This window comes from Phyllobates terribilis, unplaced genomic scaffold, assembly GCF_046119375.1.
Source record: "Phyllobates terribilis strain yellow unplaced genomic scaffold, ASM4611937v1 Scaffold_125__1_contigs__length_5108534, whole genome shotgun sequence".
NCBI classification, from domain to species: Eukaryota; Metazoa; Chordata; class Amphibia; order Anura; family Dendrobatidae; genus Phyllobates; species Phyllobates terribilis.
Window position 1 is genome coordinate 4,052,159 of NW_027362885.1, and position 24,497 is coordinate 4,076,655.

The 24,497-nt window shown below is 44.9% G+C and overlaps 2 long non-coding RNA genes across 3 annotated transcripts in view; both read right to left on the reverse strand.

Moving 5' to 3' along the window:
• LOC141203882 (uncharacterized) overlaps positions 1-24,497 on the reverse strand; it is a 314,099-nt gene that overhangs the window by 182,487 nt on the left and 107,115 nt on the right. The window lies entirely within an intron of this gene.
• LOC141203880 (uncharacterized) overlaps positions 1-24,497 on the reverse strand; it is an 81,092-nt gene that overhangs the window by 55,105 nt on the left and 1,490 nt on the right. Inside the window, exons 2-3 of one of the 2 annotated variants that reach the window (XR_012274897.1) lie at positions 23,030-23,127; positions 8,621-8,775 (exon numbers count right to left, since the gene is read on the reverse strand). This is a non-coding gene — a long non-coding RNA (uncharacterized lncRNA). Of the gene's footprint in view, positions 1-8,620; positions 8,776-23,029; positions 23,128-24,497 lie in introns of those variants that run through there. The other variant, XR_012274896.1, reaches the window with a different exon arrangement.

Here is a 24,497-nt window from a genome sequence, read left to right on the forward strand (position 1 = left end):
GCTGTGGGGACTAACTCTTACCCAGCTGCAGAAGCCGACCGGCAGGGGATTTCAGGTCCTCAGGCCCAGAAACCCGAAGGCACGGTCACACGCGTGGGACCAGCACCGCCATCGTGGAGCGGAAGCCATTAGAAGGCCCCGAGTCACCGGCCATACGGGTGAGCACCACACGGTACACTCAGGGACGTGGGCTACTTATATCCGCTTCTAGCAAGGTAGCCAGAAGAGGACAGTCAGTTTGGGAGGCCTACAACTCCGCCTGGCCAGGGGAGATCCCATCTGCTCAAGGACTGACCAGGCCCCGTTCACTAGCAAGTACTCCGGGAGGGTCTATCGTTGTTACCAGTAAAGACCCTGAATTACACCGCACCGTCTCTGAGTGGTTCCTGCTACCCCCATCATCCACATCTGCTGCCCTGAGGCCATACCCCTCCCGTTGGGGGTTATACCATCTACGCTGCACCATCCATCCACCGGCCTCAGCGGACTGTCCTGCAGCGGCAGCTCCATAGCTGCATTCAACGGGTGGCGTAGTCGTCCTACATCTACCGCTGTTACATCGCCGCTCAGTTTGACTCCCTGGGCACGGACCGGGTCACCGCCACGAGACTACAACCCTCAAGAGATCCGGCTCCGGGTAAGCCCCCGCGTGCGCAACGCAGCGCGACACAGGCCCAGGGGCGCGTCATTTATTTATTATGAAAAAAAAAATAAACCAATAAAAGAACACATATTTGGCATCGCCGCGTCCGGAATGACCTGACCTATAAAACTGTCCCACTAGTTAACCCCTTTAGTGAACATAGTAAAAAAAAAAAAAACGAAGCAAAAAACAATGCTTTGTCATCATACCGCCAAACAAAAAATGGAATAAGACGCAATCAAAAAGACGAATGTAAATAAAAATGGTACCGCTAAAAAAGTCATCTTGTCCCGCAAAAACACAAGCCACCACACAGCAACATTGTCCGAAAAATAAAAAAGTTATAGCTCTCCGAATACACTGTGTTCCAAATTATTATGCAAATAATATTTTCTCAGATTTTCCCAAATTACCTATGTGAATTGCAGTCATTGTAATTTTCCAGTCAAATAACTATTAGAGTACAATTGAAAGGTTTTTGTACAAACTGCCTATGATAACAGTATATTTTTTAAAAAAATAAAAAACTGAAACTGCACTCAAAATGCATGTTCCAAATTATTATGCACAGCAGAGTTTTCAACCTTTTCATTTTAATAAAGAACAAAAAAATGGTCATTTTTGAAATGATAAGCATTAGCAGGTTATTACAAACTGAAATCAAACAGTTTTCAACTCAAAACTTTATTCTAGGTGATGTTACATTTGCACATAGGACCCCTTGTTCGAAAGGAGCTTCTGAACTCTCTCGTCCATTGAATTTGTCAGGTTTTGGATGGTTTCTGCTTCAATTGTTTTGCATGAGGACAGAATACACTCCCAGAGCTGTTGCTTAGATGTGAACTGCCTCTCGCCATCATAGACACTCCTTTTAATGATGCTCCAGAGGTTCTCAATGGGGTTGAGGTCAGGGGAGCATGGGGGCCACACCATAAGTTTGTCCCCTTTTATGCCCACAGCAGCCAGAGATGCAGATGTGTTATGTGCAGCATGAGACGGGGGCTCCCGAAATGTGACATGGCGTCCGCTCTTGATTCCAGGCAATTTTGCGTTCAAAAAGTCACACAGTGCTCCTTCCCTTCTGAACCCTGACGTGCGCCCAAACAGTGTATTTTCCCCACATATGGGGTATTGGTGCACACAGGAGAAATTGCACAACAGTTTTTAGGTTCCACTTTCTCCTCTTACCCTTGTGGAACTAAAAAAAATCGCTGATCAACTTTTAACCCTTATAGCGCACTAATAAAAAAAAATGTTGGTTCCAAAATTGTGCTGATGTAAAGTAGACATGTGGGAAATGTTATTTATTAACTATTTTGTGAAATTTTCAACATTTTCGCCAAATTTCCAATATTTTCACAAATGAACGCAAGTGATATTGAAGAAATTTTACCACTATCATGAAGTACAATATGTCACGAAAAAACATTCTCATAATCAGCGGGATCCGTTGAAGCGTTCCAGAGTAATTACCTCCTAAAGTGACAGTGGTCAGAATTGTAAACATTGGCCTGGTCATTAACGTGCAAACCACCCTGGGGGGTAAAGGGGTTAATAATAGCCATTTCAAAACTGTGCAGAAGGGTGCAGAGGTCCTTAATCTGTTCCCACTCCGTAAACGTGATACGCCCCACGTCCGTACTGCGTTGGCACAGGCTATACGACATGACATACTGCGTCAGGGCTCGTTGCTGCTGCCACAGTCGCTGCAACATGTGCAGAGTGGAATTCCACCGCGTTGGCACATCACTATCAACCTGTTAACTGTCATGGAGAAAGACCTCTGTATCAATGCAAGTCGATGACATGAGGGGTGCGAACGGCGGAAGTGAGCACACAGCTTCCGGACTTTCTGAAGCAGCTCATCCAGGCCGGGATAGTGGCGGAGAAATCGCTGTACCACCAGGTTGAGGACGTGAGCCATGCAAAGCACGTGTGTGGGTTCGCCTTGGCGTAGAGCCGCAAACAGGTTCGCACCGTTATCGTCCATGGCCTTCCCTGGCTCCAGGTTCAGCGGAGACGGCTATTGCTGAAACTGAGCCTGGAGAGCTGTCCACAACTCTTCAGCTGTATGACTGCGATCTTCAAGGCATATTAATTTGAAGACTGCCTGATTGCTGTGCTGCGCAGTATGGAGGTGGTGTGAATTTGCTCTGCACTGTGGGAACGCGTGTCTTGTTAAGGCAGAGGTTGATTGCCAAGTGAAGCACAGTGGATGGTCCATGCAATTTAGCAAATGGAGTTAGGGATTTAGTCAGGATTGATGGCTAATTATCTGTCTGTATTTTTCAGCATTAAGGACTCCATCATACAATTCCATCAGGGAGGCGTCTGATTGCCTCCAACATTATTCTGCAGCAGCAAAACGACCACAAATATACAGCCAATGTCATTAAGAACTGTAAATGGCATAAAGAAGAAAAAGGAGTCCTGGAAGTGATGATATGTCCCCACAGAGCCCTGATCTCAACATCAAGTTTGTCTGGGATTACATGAAGAGACAGAAGGTTTTGCGAAAGCCTACATAGGATCTGTGGTTAGATCTCCAAGATGTTCGGAACAATCTCCCTGTCGAGTTCCTTCAAAACTGTGTAAGTGCATCCAGAAGAATTGATGCTTTGATGATGTATTGTGTTCATTCACTTTGTATTTTGTTAATTGATAAAAATAGACACTTCTACTTTTTAAACCATTTTCACTGTGCAGCATTTCTCCACACCTGCTTGTCTAGTTGATTGGAGGGGTTTCGGTCCTGAGGAAAGGTCTTGGGAACCTGCCGACAACATCGTTCTCCCCCTCTTCCCCCCTGTAATTTTTGAGCAGTTTCTCCGTCGGGTTGGCCTAAAGAACAGTGGGGCGTCAGGGGGGTGCTGTCACAGCAGTAACTCACGTGCCTCCTCAGCGTCGTCCTACTCTCCATCGTCAGCGTTCGGCGTCTCCCCCCATCAGGGCGGCTCGCTGAGGTTTGCCTCTTGCAGCTCTCCTCTGCACAGCTGCAACAGCATGGTGTTTTCCATTTGGCCTTAGGGGGCGTGGCCGGTCTCTGCAGGAATTTAACCCTGCTTTGTCCTGCAGAGATCAGGAGTGGTACCTGGCGACTACCTGTGGCCAAGACTATCCTCGCCACCAGAGGCTCTAGTAAAAACCAGTTAGTTGCTTAGTCACGCCACTCCAGGGTAAGCCCGGCCCCAGGAGCAGTGGGTCCACACCCAGCCGTGTTACAGGAAGTTTCATCAGTTTTTATTTTAAGTACATTAAGACAACTTTTTCTGTTGAACAACTTCCTTTGTAGAGAAGCTGTCACTTGACATAAATGTGTAATTTTTTCCGTTCTCATGAATCTGCTTCATTTTGTTTTTCTTTCCTGTGCCCCTTCGTTTAGAAAATATGGCACTTTACGCCTTGTGTAAAGTAGTCTTTTTAGCCAACTCGGAGTGGTCTTTAACCCCTTACTGGCCAGCGGCATTAGCCCCGCCCATCGGTGACCTGTCACGTGATCGCGGGTTACCGATGCGTGGGCATGGCAACCCGGGGTCTGCAGCAGACCCCTGTGGTTGTCATGTCTTGCTTGCTATGAGCGCCACCTAGTGGTTGGCGCTCATAGCACATGAGCATTTCTGCTACATAGAGGCAATCTGCTCATCGCCTTTCTGATGCCGAGCCGATCAGGTATCTGCAGCTTCTGGTCTCCTGTGGAGACTATTGAAGCATGCGGAAAGTGGAAAAAAAATGTTTTTAAAAATATGAAAAAGGTAAAACAATATATAAAAGTTTAAATCGCCCCCTTTCGCCCCATTCAAAATAAAATAATAATAAAGAAAAAACACATATTTGGTATTGCTGCGTTCAGAATCACCCATTCTATCAATATAAAAAAAAGAATTAATCCGATCGGTAAACGGCGTAACGAGAAAATTCTAGACGCCAGAATAATGTTTTTTGGTCGTCACAACATTGAAATAAAATGAAATAACGGGCGATCAGCTCGACACGCAAAAAATAAGCCCTCACTTGGCCCCAGATCCCGAAAAATGGAGACTGTACGGGTCTCGGAAAATGGCGCCATTTTTAGCAAACTTTGGATTTTTTTTTCACCACTTAAATAAAAAAGAACCTATACATGTTTGGTGTCTACAAACTCGTAATGACCTGGAGAATCATAATTGCAGGTCAGTTATAGCATTCAGTGAACGTGGTACAAAAGAAACAACCGTGGAATTGCATTTTTTGTTGCAATTTCACCACGCTTGGAATTTTTTTCCCCGTTCTCCAGTACATGATATGGTAAAACCAGTGATGGCGTTTAAAAGTACAACTTGTCCCGCAAAAAATAAGCCCTCACATGGCAATATTGAACTAAAAATAAAAAGGCTATGGGTCTGGGAAGAAGGGGAGCAAAAAATGAAAATGGAAAAATGGAAAATGCTCCGGTGATTAAGGGGTTAAAAAGCCTCCCATGTAGAGGAGTTTTGTATCACTACCACTTAGCTAAAGGGAGAAGATTAATATATAAGTAAGAGGAGTGGAGTGGCCGATGGAAAAGGGAATAAAACCAATCCCAGATTCAGAAGAACAGCGGCATTTACACCAAATAAATGTCACAGATTTATGACAAGTGACAGATCCTATTTAATGTGATTGTTTCTGTGACAAAACAGACATTTTCTGATGTTCTATAACTCCTTTCCATATAAATGTATTGTGGGCTCTAGATGGTGCCGTGTATGCGATCATTGTAATCTCCATTACTGGATAGAATTAGAGAAGAAAGACTAAGGCTCGAAGCTGTGACAAAAAATTATCAAAAGTGACTGCAGATTTTATTTGTATTTTTTTTAGGCAAAAGGAGTTAATAACAGCGACCACCTGACCGGGGTCTTACATCTTCAAGCAACTATTCCCAATCATCCGGGGAATCTACAAGAAGAAATGTCTTGTTTGCAGCCACTGATTTCTCTGCCTCCATTCAGTCCACAGTTGTGGATTTGTCCGGCTGAATCTTCCATGAGGCTTTTCCTCCATCACTGACTGCGAGGATCCATCACATAACTGCCATAGATTCAGCTTATGTGCTCAGACATCACTGGGAGCCCCCCAGCAATGTATACATGACATTGCCAGAACAGACCACCCCACTGTATCCAGAGCTGATCACTCCGTACTAGGACCCTGTAATAGAAGTGGACGGCCCCCACACACAGGGGGCAGCTGTGGACGTGGTCCTGTGCCGGCTTCATTAGGGCAAGGTATATAGAGGATCTCATCTGTATCGAGAAGCCGGACGAGCAGTCCTGCAGCAGAAGTGACCGAACACTGCGAGGGTCAGTACCTAGGACCACCTCTTGGGAGGAGGAGGATGTTTTAATGAAGTATAAAAACTTAGGACACTATAGTCCTGATTGATCAATGCAATTATGCCAGAATTCTGGTGTAAATCACTTTGAAAAGTCACAATTTTTGTGCATTGTTGAGTTGATCAAAAATGTTGTGACGTTTGGTGTTTTCACGTCAGTTTTGCCCAGCTTCACCAAAATGGGCAGAGTTGGGGCAGGATGGAAGTGTGGCACCACAGCTTGTCAAATTCATAGCGAACTGTGGCTTCCCTTACACCCGAAATCTTACTTCAGTCCGTGACTGGAGTAAGATTTGTGGCAGGGTGCACGCACCACTTGTCAGAAGCGCATAATTCATGCGCCACTTAATAAATCTGGACCGTCTGACTCCAGCACGCTCCCTCATCAAGAGCAGCTTGAATATGGCCAGTCTTAATGAATCCCTGTGCTAAGTGCTTTATTAGTTAAAGAATAACCGTTGTTTTAATTTTTGTTTTGTAAATTAATATTACACATGAAAATAAGTAATTTTATAATCTTATCAGAGAAGTCTTCTTTTTCCTGCTGGATTGATCTTTCAGTCTCAATTCGCGGTAACATCTGTAAAATCTGTATTCAGTGAAGACAAACTTTCCTATTAGTGAGATAGATGACAGTTAGTGCTATTAATACTCTTTAAAGAAGGAAGGGGAGGAGCTAGCGGAAGGGGGAGGAGCTAGCGGAAGGCACAGACCTTCTGCTGCAAGTTCTCCTGAAACCACAGTTACTTCTCCATGGAAGATTGCAGCTGGTGTTTATAAACAGAATCCTAGAACATTAGAATTGGAGGAACCTCCAGGGTCCTAGTGTCCAACCCCTGCTCAATGCAGGATTCACTAAACCATCTCAGACAAATGTCTGTCCAGCCTCTGTTTGAAGACTTCCATTGAAGGAGAATTCACCACCTCTCGTGGCAGCCTGTTCCATTGAAGAACGCACCAAATCTGCAGCGTGTGCACACAGCCTTGTTGTTCTTTTGGTCACAGGCAGGTCTTTGCACAGTCCTGAATGATAAGTACAGCACATACACGCTAAGGCTATGTGCCCACGTAGCAGATTTGATGCAGAGCGTTTTTGCCTCTCTCTGGCAGATTTACATGCATTTTTTCTACCAGAGAGAAGTGTTTTTTCAGCATTTTTTCAGCGTTTTTTCAAGCACTTTTCCAAGTGATTTTGAGCATAACTTGGAAAAGTGCTTGACAAGTTGGTCACACAATATAAATCCATGCAACCGGCATGGATTTATATTGTGTGACCAACTTAGATGCTTTAAATGCTGCATCTATAGTAAAAAAAAAAAAAGAATTAAAAAGTTAAAAAAAAAAAAAAAAAACCTGTATACTCACCTCTCCAGTCTCCTCCCGGCGGCGTTCTCTCTCTTCAGCGTCCCGCGGTATACTGGTAGGATCTGCGGTGACGTCATTTAGTCAGTTGATGGTCACGCGACCATCACCTGACCTCTGACGTCAGCGGTCACGTGACCATCAGCTGACTAGATGACCTCACCGCAGGTCCTGCAAGTACACCGCTGGACGGCGAGGAGAGAGGATCGCCGCCGGGAGCAGACCGGAGAGGTGAGTATACAGGGTTTTTTATTTTTAACTTATTTATTTCTTTTTTTCACCGCTTGGTAGCCGGGATGAAGAGGAGTTGTAGTCTCTTCTTCATCCTGGGTAACACACGCACCCCGATTACGCTGCAAATTCTCGGCCATTGAATTTAATTGAAACGCAGAAAAATCCACATATACCTGCGGGGTTGCTGCTTTTCAATGGCCGCGAATTTGCGGCGTAATCGCGGTAGAAATGGTCATGCTGCGTTTTGCAACGCAATGTGAATTCGGCGCGCTAATTAGCGCATCATGTGCACAGCACATCCAAATTCACATTGCTTTGCATGGCAGACGGTTTTCCAAGCGTTTTCATGGGCACATAGCCTAAGAGCGGGGAGCGGCTCTAGTGTCACCTGCTGGGATGGCACAATCACTGTCACCAGGATACAGGGGACATTATCAGAAAGGAGGAGATGACGTCTCTTCCCTCTCGCCTATCAGATAATAGATTGCTGTATACGGGGGGCCTTATCCTCCTCTATTACACAGCACTCAGCTCCTAAAGGGAATGATTTGACCATAATACAATATATTTGAGTGGGGCCAGTGCTCCAGTTTTATGTTCATAATGTTGAATGGAGATTGATCAGTTCCAGTGTGTCTGAACAGGGTCCGAGCCCACATCTCCTGAGCTCAGGCTTTACACTGAGCATCACTGTCACGGACGTCAGATGAGAAGGGCATGGAGCACGATGTGGATGGTTGCCTCCGTATCCGCCATTACCTGGACTGCTAGCTTTACCTGGACACTCTGGATCAGCTCCTCCGTCTTGTCGAGACCTCTAAGGGCCTGTTCACACAAGCAGATAAAATATCATTCTTTTCTCACTTGTCATCCATGTGCAGTCCAGATCTAATCTGGCTTTTTAACCATTTACAGTTTCCAGGGCTACAGGATTGCAATGTATCTGTATAAAGCAGATTTTTTTCTGTACCCATAGACTTGAATGGGTGAATCTTGTCTGACGGATGAAACGAGTACATGCTGCCATTTTCTTTCTTTATTTTTTGCTCACACACAGATTCGATCAGTGACAAAAAAAAAAATTCCTCCTCTGCACTTTCCCATTGAATAGCATTGGTCTGAGTGCTGTCCATTTGTTCCACAGACAACTTTCCTACTGAAAATACATTCGTGTGAACGAGTCCTAAGAAAGACATTGTAATTGGTTATTAGATGTTGACTGAAGTTTGGCTCTGAAAATGCAGGGCTCTTAAAGACGTTCTCTAATACTTTAATGCAGATGATTTATGCATAAAATAGGTCGTCTATATCAGATGGTTGTAGGTCCGACTCTTGGCTCCCCACCAATAAGTTGTTTATAGCTCTGGCAACGGCCGGATGTAACTTGTGCACAGAGCGCACCCCAGTGGCCACTGCCTGGTGCTGCAGATCACCTCCGGTACTCCTCAATAGCTGGTCTGCACCCGGCAGCGGCCGCAGTGTACGGAGCAGTTTTGTTCCACTTTGAACATTGCCTGCAGCTTGCCAGAGGTGATGGCGGCTGATCATCGGGGGGCCGATGGTTGGACCCCCACCTATCTTATATTAATGACCTATCCAGTGGAGTATAAAAGTGTTTGATAACTCCTTTTAAAATCTTGTTTCCATACCATTGTCTTATACAGCGTGTATCTGTGTTCTTGCTGTAACCAGATCGGCCTGACCTCTGATGGTTGTTCTAGGCCTCTATTACAGCTCTTACAGCCCCAGCATGCATCATTTGTGCTGGAGAGGAATATGAAGATGCAGGAGCAAATAGAAGAACAATTAGGAAAGCTTGGATTATTAGAAGAGCAAAAAATGCTCATAGTGGAGGTGAGCCTATTATTATTATTATTATTTTATTTTTTTTTAACTTTCATTTTTATATTTTTTTATTTTTAGGACATTTGTTTCCTCTCTTCAGGAAATAACAGTAGATAAGATTGATTAAAGCTTCTGGAAAGGTGTTCAATAACGTCTGATCAGGTGGCTGGTTTGTAATGGTTGTCCCATCTTACCAATCCCTCTCTCCTGCGGTGAATGTGACATTGTGGGATGAATATATATATATGTATATGTGTATGTGTGAAAAGTTATTTGCCCCTTCCTGATTTCTCATTCTTTTGCATGCTTGTCATACTTAAATATTTCAGATCTCAAAACAAATTTTAATATTAGACAAAGATAACACAAGTAAACACAAAATGCAGTTTTTAAATGAAGATCCTAATTATTAAGGGAAAAAGAAATCCAAACCTACAGGGCCCTGTGTGAAAAAGTGATTGCCCTCTAAACCTAATAACTGGTTGAAGCACCCTCAGCAACAACAACTACAATCAAGTGTTTGGGATAATTGGCAATGAATCTTTTACAACACTCTGGAGGAATTTTTGCCCACTCATCTTTGCAAAATTGTTGTAATTTAGCCACATTGGAGGGTTTCCGAGCATGAACCGCTTTCTTAAGGTCAGGACTTTGACTAAACCACTGCAAAGTCTTAATTTTGTTTTCCTTAAGCCATTCAGAGGTGGACTTACTCCTGTGTTTTGGATCATTGTCCTGCTGCATAACCCAAGTGCACTTCAGCTTGAGGTCATGAACAGATGGCCAGACATTCTCTTTCAGGATTTTTTGGTTAACCAGCAGAATTCATGGTTCCATTTACCACAGCAAGTCTTCCAGGTCCTGAAGCAGCATAACAGTCCCAGACAATCACGCTACTGCCACCATATTTTACGGTTGGTATGATGTTCCTTTTTTGAAATGCAGTGTTACTTCTACGCCAGATGTAATGGGACATACACCTTCCAAAAAGTTCAACTTTTGTCTTGTCAGTCCACAGAGTATTCTCCCAAAAGTCTTGGCGATCATCAAGATGTTTTCTGCCAAAACTGACATAAGCCTTTGTTCTTATTGCTCAGCAGTGGTTTTCATCTTCGAACTCTGCTATGCGTGTCATTTTTGCCCAGTCTCTTTCTTATGGTGTAGTCATGAACACTGTCCTTAACTGAGGCAAGTGAGACCTGCAGTTCTCTGGATGTTGTTGTGGGGTCTTTTGTGACCTCTTGGATGAGTCGCTGCTGTGCTCTTGGGGTAATTTTGATCAGCCGGCCACGCCTAGGAAAGTTCACCATTGTTCCATATTTTCGCCTATTGTGGATAATGACTCCCACTGTGGTTCGCTGGAGTCCCAAATCTTTAGAAATGGCTTTAGAACTTTTTCCAGACTGATAGATCTCAATTACTTTGTTTCTCATTTGGTCCTGAATTTCTTTGGATCGCAGCATGATCTCTAGCTTTAGAGGATCTTTTGTTCTACTTCACTTTGTCAGGCATGTCCTATTTAAGTGATTTCTTGATTGAGAACACGTGTGGCAGTAAACAGGGCTGTGTGGGGCTACGGAAATTGAACTCAGCTTCCCAAAGATGTGACAAATCACAGTTAATTTATGTTTTAAGGAGGGAGGGGCATCACTTTTTTCACACAGGGCCCTGTAGGTTTGGGTTTCCTTTTCCCTTAATCATAAAAACCTTCCTTTTAAAAACTGCATTTTGTGTATACTTGTGCTATCTTTGTCTAATAGGAGTCTGCTGCTGACATTGGTATTGGGGTAATGTCCCCTAATTCTGTTAATATCCTCCATCCTGGTATGTATGGCCCCCATCCCATCTTGGTATACGTGGCCCTCATCCCCATCCTGGAATGCATGGCACCCATTGATCCCCCATCCTGGTATTCATGGCACCCCTTTGATCTACCATCCTGGTATGCATGGCACCCCCTGATCCCCATCCTAGTTTTCATGGCACCCCTTGATCCCCCATCCTGGTATGCATGGCACCCCTTGATCCCCCATCCTGGTATGCATGGCATCCCTTGATCACCCATCCTGGTATGCATGACACCCCTTGATCCCCCATTCTGGTATGTATGGCACCCCTTGATCACACATCCTGGATATATACAGTAACAGACCAAAAGTTTGGACACACCTTCTCATTTAAAGATTTTTCTGTATTTTCAATGACTATGAAAATTGTACATTCACACTGATGGCATCAAAACTATGAATTAACACATGTGGAATTATATACTTAACAAAAAAGTGTGAAACAACTGAAAATATGTCTTATATTATAGGTTCTTCAAAGTAGCCACCTTTTGCTTTGATGACTGCTTTGCACACTCTTGGCATTCTCTTGATGAGCTTCAAGAGGTAGTCACCGGAAATGGTTTTCACTTCACAGGTGTGCCCTGTCAGGTTTAATAAGTGGGATTTCTTGCCTTATAAATGGGGTTGGGACCATCAGTTGTGTTGTGCAGAAGTCTGGTGGATACACAGCTGATAGTCCTACTGAATAGAATTTGTACTATGGCAAGAAAAAAAGCAGAAAAACACGTCCCCAGCATGAGACACCCATTCAGGGCCAGCGTAAGGGCAGGCAGACTAGGCATCTGCCTGGGGCCTCCAGCCCGTGGCGTGCCGCTATAGGGCCCGTGAGTTCGTCCCCCCGCATCGCGCATTGAACTGTATCGGTAGCGGGGGAATGACTGTGCCTGCAGAGTGGAGCTGCTGAGACGCTCTGCAGAGCATGGAGCAGCTGGAGAACGAGGAGAGGTGAGTATTGTATGTATTTGTTTTTTATACGTGGTGACCATAATACTGCAGAACTGGGGGGCTGCATTATACTCTATGGTTGGGGCCGAATTATACTTTATCGAGGACTATGGGTTGCATTATATTATATGTACTATACGTTTGGCTGCATTATACTATAGGGAGGCTGCATTATACTCTATTAAGGACTGAGGAGAATGCATTATACTATATGAAGGACTATGGGGAGTGCATTATACACTATGAAGGACTATGGAGAGTGCATTATACTAAAGGGAGGGCTATGGGGAGTGCATTATACTATAGGGAGGGCTATGGGGCAGTGTATTATACTATATGGAGGGCTGTGGGGCAGTGTATTATACTATACACAGGGCTATGGGAAGTGTATTATACTATATGGAGGACTATGGGGAATGTATTATACTATATTGAGGAATATGGGCCACATCATACAATATGGAGGGCTGTGGGCCACATTATACTATATGGAGGACTATTGGGAGTGCATTATACTATATGGAGGACTATGGGCCGTATATTATACTATATGGAGGACTTTGGGGAGTGCATTATACTATTTAGAGGGGTATAGGGAGTGTATTATACTATATGGAGGACTATGAAGTGCATTTTACTATATGGAGGGCTATGGGGAGTGCATTATACTATATGGAGGGCTATGGGGAGTGCATTATACTATATGGAGGGCTATGGGTAGAGTATTGTACTATATGGCGGACTATGAGGTTCATTATACTATATGGAGGACTATGAGGTGCATTATACTATGTGGAGGGCTACGGGGATTGTATTATACTATTTGGAGGAATATGGGTCACATTATACAATATGGAGCTCTGTGGGGCACATTATACAATATTGAAGACTTTGGGGAGTGCATTATACTATATGGAGGGCTATGAGGTGCATTATACTATATGGAGGGCTATGAGGTGCATTATACTACACTGTGTTCCAAATTATTATGCAAATAATAATTTTCTCAGATTTTCCCAAATTGCCTATATGAATGGCAGTCATTGTAATTTTCCAGTCAAATAACTATTAGAGTACAATTGAAAGGTTTTTGTACAAACTGCCTATGATAACAGTATATTTTTAAAAAAATAAAACACTCAAACTGCACTCGAAATGCATGTTCCAAATTATTATGCACAGCAGAGTTTTCAACCTTTTCATTTTAATAAAGAACAAAAAAATGGTCATTTTTGAAATTATAAGCATTAGCAGGTTATTACAAACTGAAATCAAACAGTTTTCAACTCAAAACTTTATTCTAGGTGATGTTACATTTGCACATAGGACCCCTTGTTCGAAAGGAGCTTCTGAACTCTCTCATTCATTGAATTTGTCAGGTTTTGGATGGTTTCTGCTTCAATTGTCTTGCATGAGGACAGAATACCCTCCCAGAACTGTTGCTTAGATGTGAACTGCCTCCCGCCATCATAGACACTCCTTTTGATGATGCTCCAGAGGTTTTCAATGGGGTTGAGGTCAGGGGAGCATGGGGGCCACACCATAAGTTTGTCCCGTTTTATGCCCACAGCAGCCAGAGATGCAGATGTGTTATGTGCAGCATGAGACGGGGCATTATCATGCATGAAATGATCTCGATGGTCCAGATGGATGGAATGGAGGATGGCTGGTTGATGGACACCCCATGCAAACACGGCTACGGCGCCAACAAGGAGGAGACGGAGTAATGTTTTGTGCTGGAATCATGGGGAGAGAGATTGTCGGCCCTTTTAGGATCCCTGAAGGGGTAAAGATGAACTCCATAATGTATGTTGAGTTTCTCAAACAGTACTTCCTGCCATGGTTCAAGAAGAAGAACCGTGCATTCCGCAGCAAGATCATTTTCATGCATGATAATGCCCCATCTCATGCTGCACATAACACATCTGCATCTCTGGCTGCTGTGGGTATAAAACGGGACAAACTTATTCAATGAATGAGAGAGTTCAGAAGCTCCTTTCGAACAAGGGGTCCTATGTGCAAATATTACATCACCTAGAATAAAGTTTTGAGTTGAAAACTGTTTGATTTCAGTTTGTAATAACCTGCTAATGCTTATAATTTCAAAAATGACCATTTTTTTGTTCTTTATTAAAATGAAAAGGTTGAAAACTCTGCTGTGCATAATAATTTGGAACATGCATTTTGAGTGCAGTTTGAGTGTTTTATTTTTTTCAAAATATACTGTTATAGGCAGTTTGTACAAAAACCTTTCAATTGTACTCTAATAGTTATTTGACTGGAAAATTACAATGACTGCAATTCATATAGGTAATTTGGGAAAATCTGAGAAAATATTATTTGCATAATAATTTGGAACACAGTGTATATGGAGGACTATGAGGTGCATTATACTATATGGAGAACTATGAGGTGCATTATACTATATAGAGAGATATGGGGAGTGTATTATACTATTTGGAGGAATATGGGCCACATTATACAATATGGAGGACTGTGGGGCACATTATACAATATGGAGGACTATGGGGAGTATATTATACTATATAGAGGGTTATGGGGAGTGCATTATACTATATGGAGGGCTATCGGGAGTGTATTATACTATTTGGAGGACTATGGGCCTCATTATACAATATGGGGGGCTGTGGGGCACATTATACAATATGGAGGGCTATGGGGAGTGCATTATACTATATGGAGGGCTATCGGGAGTGTATTATACTATATGGAGGACTATGGGCCTCATTATACAATATTGGGGGCTGTGGGGCACATTATAAAATATGGAGGACTATGGCATGTATTATACTAAACACGCAAAATGCTGCCTATTCATCGAGTAATTGGATTGTTTATGCCAGAACAAAAATCCTTGTTCTCAGCAGCACATCGGCCGGTGTAACCTGCAGATGTGCTGCTGATAACATGATGCTGTATGGGGACAGATTGATCTATTAGTGATTGCTCTGTATCCATCATTCTTCCTCAGCTGGTGTAAAGAGGTCGGGAAACAAGCGTCGAACGGCTTCAGTATTGTGGATTGCGCTCGTTTAGCGGCTTGATCTCAGCGCATGTAAATACAAGCTAAATGTTTGTGCGGTGCTGTATGTCAGCATTTGGAACCCCACTTTAAACTTTTCCCCAGGGCCCCACTTTATCTAAAATCGGCCCTGCACCCATTTAAATGGTTCCCGTACGCTGCACAGACTGGGAGAGAGAGGGGAGACTATTTGTGGCTTATGTAGTGGCGCTCAGTTTTGTGGACATCGGAGGGAAAGTTTTCTTTTAATTTATGAAATTCAATTCATGCGCTAAATTTACAAAAATAATATTAGTAACAATTCAACTTTATTTTAATCCTTAGGTTATGGGTGAGGATCTTTTGGCAGAAAGAACAGAGGAAGGACAAACGGACACAAAAACCACTCAGACCTTGGCCTCTTACATAATGCCGTCTGACGCCGAGTTCAGAGTCAAATGGTTTCAGAAAGCGACCACTTTCCTAATGAGCAGCGAGTAAAGATGATCAGCTCTCCGCCATCACTGACTGTCTGCCAACTGGAGCTTGTCCATCTCTAATCATTCCTGCTCAATGGGGGCCACAATATTTTTACTTCACAGTAATCCCTGACATCTTTTCGGAGTATATTGTATACATAGTGATCTTTATACGGCTGGAGCACTTAGCAAATCAGATGGCATGCAGGTAGCGTTGTGCGAGATCCAGTATGCCGTCCTGCTTCTATCATTAGAGGGTCCTGCTAGAGAACAGCGGCCACACTATTATACTGTGTCCAGAGTTACAGGAGTCTGTCAGATGTGGACTGCTACGTTGCAAAAAATACTTAATAAGTTATTTTTTTTCAAACTGGATTGATATGCAAAATATTTTTAATAAAATCATTTTCTTATACTTGCAGGGTTTCTGTTTATTCAGTAATGTTGTAGCTGTTTTCTCTCACTCTGTGGATGATTGTAAATGAATACAGTTTCCTACATAATCATTGCAGCAGATCAGTTAAAAACGGGTGCCGTATGTGTTGTACCCAGGGCCGGCATCACCACCCGGGCAAGAGCCTGGGCCCTGAGCGAGCAGGGGGCCCACTCACCCTCTGGAACACCAGCGCACTATGGGGCCCATGAGTCGGCGGGGCCTGATGCCAGCGAATGGGCACTTGCACTGGGCCTTCCCCAGTGCTTTAAACTGTTTGCAATACTTACCTCTCCCTGTTCCTCTGCTGCTCCTCTGTCTTCTGCGTCTTCTTACTCTGTGACATCTCAGGGCAGAGGGCGCGATGACGTCACTACAGAGCGCCCTCTGCTGAGCAGTCCCAGTGCAGAGAGTCGGAAGACGCTGATGAGACAGGCCTGCTTCCAGCAAGGAGCGGTGAGTATTTGATTTTTTTTTTTTATGTAAGGAGTATTATATGGGGCTCATTATCTATTGAACAATATATGGGGCCCATTATGTATGGAGTATTATATAGGGCCCATTATCTATGGAGCATTATATGGGGCCTATTCTTTATGGAGCAATATATTGGGCCCACTATTTATGGAGCAATATAAAGGGCCCATACTGTGTGGAGCAATATATGGGGCCTATACTGTATGGAGCAATATTTGGGCTCCATTATTCTGTATGGAGCATTATATGGTACCCATTATGTATGGAGCAATATATGGGACTCATTTTACTTTATGGAGCAATATATGGGGTCCATTATACTGAATGGAGCAATATATGGGGATCATACTGTATGGAGCATTATATGCGGTCCATTATTCTGTATGGAGCAATATATGGTGCCCATAGTACTGGATGCAGGACCATGTGCTGCACATAATACTATATGGAGGACCATGTGGTGTCCATAATACTGTATGGAGGACCATGTGGTGTCCATAATACTGTATAGAGGACCATGTGGTGTCCATAATACTGTATGGAGGACCATGTGGTGTCCACAATACTGTATAGAGGACCATGTGGTGTCCATAATACTGTATGGAGGACCATGTGGTGCCCATAATACTGTGTGGAGGACCATGTGGTGCCCATAATACTGTATATGGAGGACCATGTGGTGCCCATAATACTGTACATGGAGGACCATGTAGTGCCCATAATACTGTATATGGAGGACCATGTGGTGCCCATAATACTGTATATGGAGGACCACGTGGTGCCCATAATACTGTATATGGAGGACCACGTGGTGCCCATAATACTGTATATGGAGGACCATGTGGTGCCCATAATACTGTATATGGAGGACCACGTGGTGCCCATAATACTGTATATGGAGGACTACGTGGGGCCCATAATACTGTATATGGAGGACTACGTGGGCCCCTAATACTGTATAGAGGACTATATTGTCTGCACTGTGCGCTGGGAGGATTCGCCGGTTTCTGAGCTGTTGTAGACTTTACAATAGATATCACTCATGTAATGTGAGAAGTCAGTGAAATCTTTAGCATTGTACTATACCTATATTTCTGTGCATCATGAATCGTGGTAGGTGTGAAAGGGGCCCACTGAGACTTTTGCCCGGGGCCCATGAAATCCTGGAGCCGGCCCTGGTTGTGGCATCTATTTCTTTTTGTACTGTATGCATGAGTTTTAATGGCGAATTTCTTTCAAAAAACAGTGGGATAAACAGTCATCTGAACTTGTCCCTTAACTTACATTGGTCTGTGAGGTGATCTGAAAGCAGAAAATCCAATGCTGACTTCTATAACATTTGGGGTAACTTTCCCGCATTGGTCTCTACATAATCTGTGAATTCAGGGAACTGCTAGATCTGCAGCAGATAAAAGAGGGATTATATCAAAATGCCATCATGCAGACCAGCAAGTGACACATCGCTGGGATAAGGTCCTCTGCCCTGACTTGTTGCTTTTAGATTACATAGCAAAAACCTGATGACAGTTTCCCTGTAATAAAATATCAGAGCTTCTCACATGGGAAATCCAGCGGGTGGCAGATACTGGCCTGGAATCCTGCAAATACACAGTACTGCCGTCGCCTATACAGTGCATTGTGAAAGGATTTGGCCCCCTTAAACTTTTCTACCTTTTGCCACATTTCTGGCTTCAAACATCTACTATATAATTGTCTTATCCCGTCTGTCTGTCTGTCTGTCTGTCTGTCCGTCCTGGAAATCCCGCGTCGCTCATTGGTCCGGCAGCGGCCAATCAGCGCCGTGGGATTTCTGAAAAAAGATGGCGGCCGTTAGCGGCTCATCTGGCGGACGGAGGTCAGCGGCGATGCAGCGGGGAGATGAGCGGCGCTAGCAGCACAACTACCCCGACCGGCGCCGCTGACCTCCATGCGGCTAACTTCGGAAGATCAGCGGCTTGGCCCGCTGATCTCCCGACAGCAAGTGTGAACGGAGGACCGGGGAGCGGCGCCGCCGGTCGGGATGCTTCTGCTGCGAGCAGCCGCTCATCTCCCGGCTTCTCGCAGCAGAAGGAGCTGCACAAGCAGCGCCGCTCCCGGGCCTACACTAATACGACGCTGTTGGTCGCGGTGGCCGGCCGCGACCAATCAGCGAGATGGGCGGCAAATTTAAACGCCGCTCTGCTGATTGGTAGCGTTGGCCGACCGCGACCAATCAGCGAGATGGGCGGCAAATTTAAACGCCGCTGTGCTGATTGGTCGCGGTGGCCGACTGCGACCAATCAGCGAGATGGGCTGCAAATTTAAACGCCGCTCTGCTGATTGGTCGCGGTCGGCCACCGCGACCAATCAGCGAGATGGGTGGCAAATTTAAACGCCGCTCTGCTGATTGATCGCGGCCGGCCACCGCGACCAATGAGCGAGATGGGCGGCAAATTTAAACGCCGCTGTGCTGATTAATCGCAGCCGGCCACCGCGACCAATCAGCGATATCGGCGGCAAATTTAAACGCCGCTCTGCTCATTGGTCGCGGTGGCCGGCCGCGACCAATCAGCGAGATGGGCGGCAAATGTAAACACCGCTGTGCTGATTCGTCGTGGCCGACAGCCGCGACCAATCAGCGAGATTGGCGCCAAACTTAAACAACGCTCTGCGGATTGGTCGCGGCCGCCGGCGACTGCTACCAATCAGCGATTTTGGCGCCAAATTTAAACACCGCTCTGCTCATTGGTCCCGGCCGCCGGCCGGCCAAGACCAATCAGCGAGATTGCCGGAAAATTTAAACAACGCTCTGCTGATTGGTCTATTTTATCGCCAAATTTAAACAAGCTCTCCCGTCCTCACTAACACAGTTCGCTGATTGGTCGCGGCCGCCACCCATGACCAATCACCGATATTGCCGCCAAATTTAAACACCGTTTTGCTGATTAGTCGTGGTTGCCGGCCGCGACCAATCAGCGATTTTGGCGCCAAATTTAAACAACGTTCTGCTGATTGCGCCCGGTCGGCCGCATACATATTCTAGAATACCCGATGCGTTAGAATCGGGCCACCATCTAGTAAAGATATAAAATTCTATTTTTCTGGGGAAGAATCAACAACAAGTGGGACACAATCGTGAAGTGGAACGAAATTTATTTGCTATTTTAAACTTTTTTAACAAATTGAAAAGTGGGGCGTGCAATATTGTTCGGCCCCCTTGAGTTAATACTTTTATAGTGCCACCTTTTGCTGCGATTACAGCTGCAAGTCGCTTGGGGTATGTCTCTATCAGTTTTGCACATCGAGAGGCTGAAATTCTTGCCCATTCTTCCTTGCAAAACAGCTCGAGCTCATTGAGGTTGGATGGAGGGCGTTTGTGAACAGCAGTTTTCAGCTCTTTCCACTGATTCTCGATTGGATTCAGGTCTGGACTTTGACTTGGCCATTCTAACACCTGGATACGTTTATTTTCTAACCATTCCATTGTAGAGTTTGCTTTATGTTTGGGATCATTGTCTTGTTGGAAGATAAATCTTCTTCCCAGTCTCAGGTCTTTTGCAGACTCCAACAGGTTTTCTTCCAGAATGGTCCTGTATTTGGCTCCATCCATCTTCCCATCAATTTTAACCATCTTCTCTGTCCCTGCTGAAGATAAGCAGGCCCAAACCATGATGCTGCCACCACCATGTTCGACAGTGGGGATGGTGTTTTGAGGGTGATGAGCTGTGTTGCTTTTACGCCAAACATATCATTTTGCATTGTGACCAAAAAGTTCGATTTTGGTTTAATCTGACCAGAGCACCTTATTCTACATATTTGGTGTGTCTCCTAGGTGGCTTGTGGCAAACTTCAAACGAGACTGTTTATGGATATCTTTGAGAAATGGCTTTCTTCTTGCCATTCTTCCATAAAGCCCAGATTTGTGCAGTGTACAACTGATTGTTGTCCTATGGACAGACTATCCCACCTCAGCTCTAGATCTCTGCAGTTCATCCAGAGTGATCATGGGCCTTTTGGCTGCATCTCTGATCAGTCTTCTCCTTGTTCGAGATGAAAGTTTAGAGCAGTGTTTCCCATACTCCAGTCCTCACAGACCCCACAGGTCATGTTTTCAGGATTTCCATAGTATTGCACAGGTGAGAGAATTCCTGATGCCTTGATGATACTTCCATCACCTATGCAATACTAAGGAAATCCTGAAAACACGACCTGTGGGGGTCCGTGAGGACTGGAGTTTGGGAAAAACTGGTTTAGAGGGACGGCCGGGTCTTGGTAGATTTGCATTGGTCTGATACTCCTTCCATTTCAATATTATCGCTTGCACAGTGCTCCTTGAGATGTTTAAAACTTGGGAAATCTTTTTGTATCCAAATCCGGCTTTGAACTTCGCCACAACAGTATCTCGGACCTGCCTGGTGTGTTCCTTGGTCTTCATGATGCTCTCTGCACTTGAAACAGAACCCTGAGACTATCACACAGCAGGTGCATTTATACAGAGACTTGATTACACACAGGTGGATTCTAGTTATCATTACCAGTCATTTAGGACAACATTGGATCATTCAGAGATCCTCACTGAACTTCTGGAGTGAGTTTGCTGAACTGAAAGTAAAGGAGCCGAATAATATTGCTCGTCCCACTTTTCATTTTTTATTTTTTTTAAAAAGTTTAAAATATCCAATAGATTTCATTCCCACTTGTTGATTCTTCCCAAAAAAATTTGAATTTTATATCTTTATGTTTGAAGCCAGAAATGTGGCAAAAGGTAGAAAAGTTCAAGGGGGCCAAATCCTTTCACAATGCGCTGTATGTACCACTCGCCGACCTCCCTCTGTGAGAAGCTGATGGTTATTAATTATGGAATACAATGTTTTATTATAGCGGTGAGCAGAGTCGGACTGGGGTGCCCAGGGCCCACCAGGGGAACTGACTCTAGGGGCCCACACTACAGCCCACCATAAACGGTTTTATTACTTGTTATGCTTTTCTATAATGCACTATAGTTACATGATTGGCCACGCTGTGAAGCACTGAGCGGCAGGACTTTGTTCGAACAGTCATTCCGTACTGCCAGAGTCCCTTTAATGGTAACTTGTCACCTTGAAAAACGCTATTTATCTGCAGATATAGGGGTAATCTGCAGGTAAATAGGGTTTAAAGCCTGGTTAGACAGCTTAATGGAAAAGCGTTGGCTACACAGAGAAAATTACGTTTTATTCTCCCTGCCGCAACTCGCTTCCTGTTATAAGGTCGGTGCAAGGAGGGAGACATTACAGTCACCGCGAACTACAAAGTGAGGGTGCTGCAATAACGTCCGACACCTTGATTGTGACACTGCCATGGAGCCCAGCCTCAGGCTGAGCTTCATTGAACGACTAACATGGCAGCAGCATCTGGCAACTAGTGCTGAGCGAGCATGGTCGGATAAGGTGTGATCCCAGCATGCTCGGGTGTTATCCAGGTATCTTGTAATGTTCTGCTAATATGCTCGAGTCCCCAGGGTAGCATGTTTTGCAGGCAGACGCAACACATGCAGGAATTGCCTGTTTGTTAGGTAATCACTGCATGTGTTGCTTCTGTCTACCGCCGCAAAACATGTTACCGCAGGGACTCGAGCATATTAGCAGAGCACTACAAGATACTCAGATAACACCCGAACATGCTGAGATAACACCTTGTCCGACCACGCTCACTCAGCACTACTGGCAACCCACCAGCAACCTGCAACTGCGTCACAGGGGGCTGAAGGGAGCAGGTGACTGCATGCACCGGCCATCGTGCTATCTAAATGCCGCTGTCAGTGATTGACAAGGGCACTTAAATACTCAGAACAGCAGCAATCAAGGCGAACTCTGATCACTGCTGTTACAGGCAGACGCCGGCTATGTAACACAGCCGACATCTGCCCGGTATGGAGCAGGCTCAGCTCCTGAACCCGCTCCATACAAGTACAACCCTATGGTTATGACAAGGTTAGCAAATTTCACTTGTCTGTTCCTAAATGTGGAAAGACAAATGGAATTCCCTAACACATGTGAGCAAGTCCTAATAGATTTAGTAAAGGTGCCCCAAGCATATGAATGTTATTACACACCACAATGGACTCTTACATACACGCATCTTACAAAAATACATATTATTCCAGATACGTAGACACATACAAACACACAGACGCGCACAAACACATTAGTACAAGAATACATCATCTGAACCACCATCATTTGTAATGTCAGGTCAGCCCCATATATCTTTGTATCGCATAAACCTACAACTCCCAGTATGTAATTAACAATAGAGATACTGGGAGTTGTTATCAGTCATCATCAGACTGTGGACCATACAGGAACCACAGTACTGATGAGACACAGGCAGGATCACAAATGAACATTTACATCCAGGTATCTTACCTCTTGTCCAGTCTCCATGATGACTTTTCTCATCCACAGCTCGTCTCTGCAGACTTCCATCTTCTCCGGTCTTCTGCAGCACATCCCGACACGATGCCCTTAAAGATAGCAGTGTCATTATAATGCTCCTGAATAAAAATATCTACACTGAGCCCCTGAATAAACCTAACTCTTACAATGCTCCCTGCACAAAACATGACATACACTCTACCCCTCTTATGGTACCTGCTCTCCACACTGTCCTCTCCTTACCATACTGGGCCCCCTGTTCACATTGTCCTCTCACACTGTGTCCCCCCTATACTGCCCAGTCTCTATACTGTGCCCCTTCATCACACTCCCCCCTCCTCAGCATACTGTTCCCTCCTTGCTGTGCCCTCACACTGTTCCCCCCATACTGCCGCATCTCTATACCTTCCCCCACACTACCTAGTATCTGTGCTGTGTCACCTCACACTTTTCTCCCTCCATACTGTCTCCTCACACTATTCCCCCACTCTCCATACTGTCTTATACATCCCTTCCCCATTCTGTTCCCACACCCATTCCCACCCCTCCCCTAGTTCACCATACTGTTTCTTCACACATCTCCCCATTCTGTCTCCTAGAATTTCTCTCCCATCTCTCTCCAAATATAATAAATCTTCGGAAGAGCACACAGACATGCAGAAGCACGCTTACACACACGAAAACAAGCGCACACGGACACATACTAAGGGCTCTTTCACACGTCAGTACATGCGGTGACCGTTTCCACACGTACCAGAGACACTGACACACGTAGACCCATTCACATGAATGCGTATGTGCACATGTCAGTGTGTTTCCACTTTACACAGACCATGTGGTGTCCGTGGGCAAAACACGCTGACATGTCTGTTTTTTACCTGATGTCCAGACCGCAAAATGTCCCGCACACTGATGACAGTTAGCACCCGGTGCTTGGGAAGAGCGCTGAGCGCTGCCCTCATCATAGATCCCTGCCGGCTCTGCGATCAGCACCCCAGGGTCAATGATGAGAGTAATAGTCTATACCCGCTGTGTCCAACTGTAAAAAGAATAAAATAAAAAAATCCTTATACTAACCTCTACTAAGTGTCACCCGCTGTAATCCGTGCGAGCTCTCACGCCGAGGAGAATGTCTCCTGCAGCGAGTGGGCTCCGGAGCTGCGCTCAACAAGCGGTGCCCTGTGATTCAATAAGCGCAGCTCTGGAGCAAGCTCGCTGCAGAAGTCATTCTCCTTGGCGTGAGCGCTCGCACGGATTACAGCAGGTGACACTTAGGAGAGGTGAGTATAAGGATTTTTTTATTTTATTCTTATTTTTACAGTTGGACACGGACACAGTGGGAGTAGACTACTACTCTCATCATTGACCCCGCTGCTGCTGATCACAGCGCCTGCAGGGATCTATGATGAGGGCAGCGCTCAGCACCCGGCTCTTGGGAACAGCGCTAACTGTACACTGA